Genomic DNA, 7193 nt, shown 5'->3' with positions numbered 1-7193 from the left:
TACCCCACGTAGTACGGTCCGTCCAAATTTAAAAACAAAATGGGACAAGGAAACACCAAAAAACCTAAACCACGCGATAAATTAACTTGTAAAGATTGGAAATATGTAGAACGCTGCAGCAAAGAAAATGTAAAACATTTGGATAATTGGATCGCAAAATACGACTTCGACGGGAGTCTCAATACACCAAAATAAATAAATAATAATAAATAAATAACAGCTTTACAAAATGTGATTAAAGAAAAAAAAAACTAAAAAGGATCCTAAAAAGATGCAAAAAGGTTATGACAGCACATAGAAATGGTATGCGTTATATAAATAAAAACAAAAAGTACTCGAGTGACTGTGACTGACCAAAGGACTGTGTGTATGAAGAGAAATTATTTTCGAAACCCAGACGATCAGTAAAACCTCACGGTGTCAACTGAGCTCTATCTGGGGAGTAAAAATAGTCTCTTATTGCTGACTCATCAGGTGAAATTGTGGGAAAATCTAAAATGACTCTCACTCCTGTGATCGAACACCTATTGAAAGACCGGAGCGAACAACAGGTTTGCCCTAGAAGCTCGTCTTTCAAGGAGGAATTAGTGGGTCCATGAGATCGCACTGGCAACATAAATTAAAAATGGGAAGCTGTTGTACAAAAACTAATTAGTGATGAAGTTGGTGACGCAAAATTTATGAGTAAAAGTCACCCTCGCTTGACTCAATATCTAAAACAGTAAAGCAAAAGAAATATGGATTTAAACGAAAACTGCAATCAGAAGAGTGTGTAAAATTAGTTATACAACTTAAAGTACAAGTGTGTGTGTTTTTGTGTGTGTGTGTTTGTGTTTTTGGGTGTTTGCGTGTTTGTGTGTGTGTTCAGTGTGTGTGCAGGAGACACGTCTCCACACTGAACGGCTTTAGACGAGATAACACAAAAACAAAACAAAGCTGCTCTAAGTAATGTGTCGGGACTACTTTTAATGTGTTTAGTGAAGAAATAAACTTATCTAAAGTAAACTTAAGTTATTTGGAATTTAAACTTAAAAAAAATCTATAAATAAAATTGCTAAATTAACTGAATAAAATAAATGGATGAAATAAATGAATCAATAAAGGAATCCTTGAACAAACACTTTGGGTGTATATGCATGAATCAGAGCTCCTCCTTATCAAACAGCTGTTATGGAGACCAAGGACATTGAATGAAAACAGAATCCACAGCTCCGATCCCATTCTGCTTCTACCAGACGTTGCTGGTGGAGGAATGAGAGGCTGTGGAGGCGGTAGATTGGACTACAAACATGGAAACTCTCAACGTAATGACGAACATGCCGTGTCGCGACGTAAAATACACTTCAGCGTGCCAAGTTCGTACCATGAGAACGCACACACACACACACACACACACACACACACACACACACACACACACACATAGTGGGAGAATGAAGGGATTCAAATACACGATGTTGAACATTTCAGTAGGAAAAAGTAGATACGAGTTTTAAACTTGAAAGTTTGAGGATCAAAATTAGAATTTGATGTGTGCAATGAAATGTAAGACCTTTTACAGAGGTCCAGGAATTAAATGGTTTATAAAATCAACAATGGATTAGTGAAACTAAACTAAACTAACACGGTGACTAAAAACTAGACTAAACATTTAGATGAAGTTTGGAAAAGAGTCAGCTTACAAAATAAACAAAACCTCAAACAAGAAATTAAAAAAAAATAAGAAACTGATCAAATTATTCTCAAGTTTTTAAGATCATAGATTGTTACCTTTGCAGAAACAAAATAATGATTATCAGACATAATATGGCTAGTATTTGATGGGCTGCTATAACAATATTTATAGATCATATAAAAAGAACACAGATGATTCAAATGTCAAAAAGCAATGTATTTGCAGATAAAACAGCCAAACAAGTGGTAAAAATTAAACCAGGAGCTAGATATTTATCTTCAGAATACCGAATTAGATGAAGAAGTTTTAAAAGATATGCAAAACCGGTTCCAAAACAGAAAAACAATATTGGATGAGAAAATAGAATGAAAAATAAATAAATAAATAAAAAATGGAGCACAGCAGAAAGAGATTTTCTATTTCTGACCAAAAGGAAAACCTACTCTACCAAAATCACGATATAAATAGGAGCAATAATGAGCCATGGGCTTCGCCTTGCCTCAACAGGAGGATGGTACACTAATAATATCATCAATTCTTACTAAATAAAAAAAATATATAATAAAAATTTTTTTTTTTTTTTGAGCAGTATATATAATCTGTATAAAACAGAAAACAAAAAAGGAGGTACATTTCCAAAACCAGAATAGTGATAATAGATGCATTTTCTAAATGGATAGAACTATTTCCAACATAACATCCAGATACTGGAACATTAGCAAAAGCACTTTGCAAAAAATTATAATCCCAACATATGGAATAGCAAAACAATTTACAGCGATAATGGAAGCCATTCGGTAAACAAATTCACATAGAAGGTATCAGAACATTTAGGAACAAAATTAAATTAAATTAAAAATCGTTGTGCTTTTGTCCATAGAGAGCTGGTTTAGTGGAAACATGTTCAAAATAGCAGAAAGGCAAACTTAGATACATTTATCACATTGTAAAATCATCACTGCTGAGTCTCCGACCCCACCTAGCGAGCAAAAGACTGATAATAGGGTGGATTCAGACGTTTAGAGCCTGGGTAGACCTGAAAGTCAGCAGAAGAACCATTACAAGCCGTGAAGTGACTTAGCGGAAGCCGAACTGAGCAGTAATGACAAAGTCCTCCGGACCCGAACCGTCGTAGCAATCGTAATAATGCTTTTTGCCTTAGTGTGGTTCCTGTGGGAACCGCCTCAACACAGCGAAAGAAACCAAACTAGATCAAATACACTACCAGCCATTATTCTAGAATAGTGTTTTTAACTGATGTAGATTTAATCTAGCAAGTAAAATAAATGAAAAGAAACATGGCTAATATAAATTGATTAAATTAGATTAAATTAAATTAAATTAAAGTTATCACTTCCAACCAGCAGTTTTAGTTAAAAGAACTAACAGAACAGGTTCTAGTTAAAACCGTCTACCTGGCAGACTCTGTCGTCTCGTTTAAAAAGGATTTGAAAACATGTTTATTTAGAAGAGCTTTTGGTTGATGGGTATTTTTTCACTAGTGTCACTTAAATTTTACACATGTATATACATTTTATATTGTTGTTTTTACCTTTTCTCCTGTACAGCACTTTGTGATTTTTATCTGTGAAAAGCGCTTTATAAATAAATTTTACTTACTTACTTACTTACCAGGAGTAAAAGTTTGAGAAAGAGATCTTGTGGGTCTCATAACAATTAATATCAAAAGAACTGAACTAAAAGTCCAAATAACAAACCATCAGATGTAATTTAAACAGACCACCACCAGGGCAATACTTTCAAACTCCAAATTTAGTGATTCAACTTTCTACAGGAAAAAGTGTATGAACAAAGTTAATAAACCAATAAATGAACCAACCAAGAGATATGAAAATGACTAGTTTTACGGTTTTTTACCTGTTTAAAGTCAAACTAATGCGACGGGCAAAGCCATTCCCTTTGAATTCAAATGATGATAATTAAATCTACTGATGCATCCTCGGACTGTCTTCTCAGCCTCTTGTCCTCTTGACCATCGCTGTCCAGTCCCTCAACAGACTCAGACGTTGTTTGTGGTACAAAGTGAACACCACCTGCCTGATAAGAAGTTCAGGACAGACCGTGGGTTCTCTGCAGAGATTGTTGTGACACATCAGAAACACCACAGACGAGGAGCATGAGGTGGAAACATGACCTTCTCATGAGACGATGTTTTGTCCAGGACAGTTCTCATGGGAGACGCTGACAGAGGAGAACAGGAGGAGCACAGTGATCCAACTAGAGATGTTTTTGTGTTGATGTGGAATAAAGGATAAATGGGGAATACTTTAAATTAAAAGTAATGTTAAATTAAAAGTAAAAGATTATTTAATGTTTTCTATTTCTGTTATAAAAGGGGGAATGGCAATAAATATATATAAAAGCAATAAAAAACATGATGAGAGTTAAAAGATAATCTTCAAAAGACACATTTGGTAATAAGGAGCACATAGAATAAATTCTAATGACAATAATTTAAAGTCAGTATTTCTTTGGTGGTTGATCATTAATAAAATAATCGAACTGTCTAATCTGATGTGAGATGTTGCAGGTGGATCCTGAACTGATGTTGCTGCACCGCCAACAAGATCAACTTCAATAGTTTAATATTAATAAATTAAGTTTCAATAACTGTTTAAGGAAAAACAAATACTTAGTTTGCGTTAAAATTTTTGGGGAAAATAATTTTCGAGACAGGAACAGATGCCTTAGATAGGAGGTACTTTTGATTTTTTTTTGTTTTTTCTTTTCTTTTTAGACATTGTCTCATTGTCAACATATGAAAATGTGCTGTACTGTTATTCCAAACAGACTTACTGACTACTTAACTAATGACATAAAAGATACACCGTAGCACCTCAGAACTTCACCTGCATAAACATCACAAGCACAAACCCTAAACATTTCCTTGGAAGCCTAAACAACTTCTGGTGCCTTGAAACAGTTCAAGCTCCAGCCAAATTCACACCATGAGCACGAGCAGACGTGTGGTGGTGGTGTGGCCCAAACAAAATCTATGATGGCCTTCCTAAGCCAGCTCAAGGATTGTGTGCACTCATAATTTTAATCATTCCAGTAAAACGTCCTTCCCCTGCATGGAACTCAAATCTCTGAGAAATTGTTGCAGACTGATGCTTTCAGCAACATCGATGACGGCTTTCCAGACACGTATAGCGGTTGATATGTTGTTGGCGGAGAAGGGGGGTGTGTGTTCGATGTTTGGTGACAAATGTTGTACCTTTATTCCGAACAACACAGCAGCAGATGGAACGCTCACACGCGCCGTGGAGGGTCTTCGTACTTTGAATAAAAAGATGAAAGATCACTCTGGCGTTGACACATCTATGTGGGATGGTTGGGTTGATATGTTGGGGAGATACAAGGCTCTAGTAATGTCTGTTTTGGTCTCCTCGGCTATATTCATCGCCACCCTCACCCCGTGTGGCTGCTGCTGTATTCCATGTATCCACGCCCTTCTCATCCGCCTAATCAACACTGCTATCTCTCCCATGAAACAGGACCTGGCGCGGGCTTATCCGTTGTTGGGGAATGCTGATCATGACTCTGAAATTAGCGAGGATGATGACTTTCCATCCTTGCCCGACCTTTTTTTTTCAGACCCTGAAGATTACGAGTAACAGTAAAACATTAGAAACCCGAGTGTAAATATCTGTGTTCTTGCGAAAATGATCTTGCAACTGAAAATCAATATTGAAGTGGTTGGTTACAAGTGATGTGAGAATGTAGGCACAGATATGACAAACAGGGGGAATATGTCAGAGTAATTTTATATATAGTTGCCATATTCGTGCTTAATTATATTCATATTCAAGTTCTATCTTATTTCTGTGTATTGTCTCTCACTAATCACATGTTCTGAGCAGGTCAACCTGACCGAGGCTGATAAACAAGATGAGCCACGTCTTCCACACAGCTGCCATCTCGACGTCCCATGCGCGGGATGTCCTTTGATTGTATTCATAGTTGATAAACTGTTAATACTCACAGAATGTTTTGTTACTATGATGTGTATCCTGTAAACCCTCCCCTTTGTTTAATGAAATAAAAGCGCAGGAGAAATGGTCTGAAGCTCAGAGTGGGTAGGAGGTGTAATCTGAACACGCTCCTAGGCCATTCTCCTCGCGAGTAACCAAAGCTCATTCATGTTGTCTTCTTCTTTCTTGCAGATTTAATAAATGTCTGTAGCCTAAACCTGACAATATCTTTTTGGATTATCTTTCTGGATATCTTTTTGGATTATCTTTCTGGATATCTTTCTAGATTATTTTTCTGGATTATCTTTCTGGATTATCTTTTGGATGAGACTCATCAGCCTGTTTGGTTCTTGTGTTCTGACTCCAGTGCTAATCTGGGTCAGTTGCATTAGATTTGTCCACTTTGATCCTCGTGTCTCTGTTTTTTGTTGAACTATAGAAAATGTGTTGTAAACTTTTTCCACTAAATAAAAGCCTAGATAAAATTTAGAATCTGTTGTAATGGACTTCCGGTTAGCGAGTTGATGGCGTAGACGAGTTGTGCGAGTGCTCCCATGAATATGGGGTTGTCATTGTCAGAAACGTTTGAATTATTCCTTTGAAACTAATACTTTGAACTAGTTCTATACATCTCTTCTCAGGTTTTAGTCCAGGTCACTGTATGAGGAGACGCTATGAGGAGACGCTATGAGGAGACGCTATGAGGAGACGCTATGAGGAGACGCTATGAGGAGACGCTATGAGGAGACGCTGTGAGGAGACGCTGTGAGGAGACGCTGTGAGGAGACGCTGTGAGGAGACGCTATGAGGAGACGCTGTGAGGAGACGCTGTGAGGAGACGCTGTGAGGAGACGCTGTGAGGAGACGCTATGAGGAGACGCTATGAGGAGACGCTATGAGAAACTACTTCCGGTTGGAGGAACTACTTCCTGTTGGAACCCAGCTTGTGGTTCTCATCCTGCAGGAAAAACAATCAACATCAAAGTTTTGTTTTAGTCTAAATTTATTCTGAAAATCTCAGTTGGACATAAAGTTTCAAACCAAAACGTTTCCAGCAGGAAATAGAAACATGGACGGCGAGACGTCCAGCCGGAGGGACGACTGTCCTCTGTCCACCATGTGACCTCACCCAGTGGCCAATCAGCTCGCGTCTCTTAATCCAAACAACCCTGACAGGAAGTACCGAACCAGACCGGTCCAGACTGGTCCCAGCCGGTCCCAGCCGGTCCCAGCCGGTCTTAGCCAGTCTCAACCAGTCCCAACCAGTCTCAGCCGGTCCCAGCTGGTCCCAGCTGGTCTCAACCGGTCCCAACCAGTCTCAGCCGGTCCCAGCCGGTCCCAGCTGGTCCCAGCTGGTCTTAGCCAGTCTCAACCAGTCCCAACCAGTCTCAGCCGGTCCCAGCTGGTCCCAGCTGGTCTCAACCGGTCCCAACCAGTCTCAGCCGGTCCCAGCTGGTCCCAACCAGTCTTAGCCGGTCTCAACTGGTCCCAACCAGTCCCAGCCGGTCCCAACCAGTCGCAGC

At 38.8% G+C, this 7193-nt stretch overlaps 1 protein-coding gene across 1 annotated transcript in view; it reads right to left on the bottom strand.

Moving 5' to 3' along the window:
• Positions 1-6655: 6655 nt before the first annotated feature.
• Positions 6656-7193, bottom strand: part of LOC308148310 (inactive phospholipid phosphatase 7-like) — a 7880-nt gene continuing 7342 nt past the window's right edge. Inside the window, exon 4 of the mRNA XM_080521760.1 lies at positions 6656-7193. This exon is cut by the window's right edge and continues 263 nt beyond it. The gene's annotated coding sequence lies outside the window, so the exon portion shown is untranslated.

Source organism: Blennius ocellaris (assembly GCF_963422515.1).
Source record: "Blennius ocellaris genome assembly, contig: SCAFFOLD_126, whole genome shotgun sequence".
NCBI classification, from domain to species: Eukaryota; Metazoa; Chordata; class Actinopteri; order Blenniiformes; family Blenniidae; genus Blennius; species Blennius ocellaris.
The sequence above is the reverse complement of the archived record's forward strand: the minus strand, read 5'-3'. Positions and strand labels throughout refer to the sequence as shown.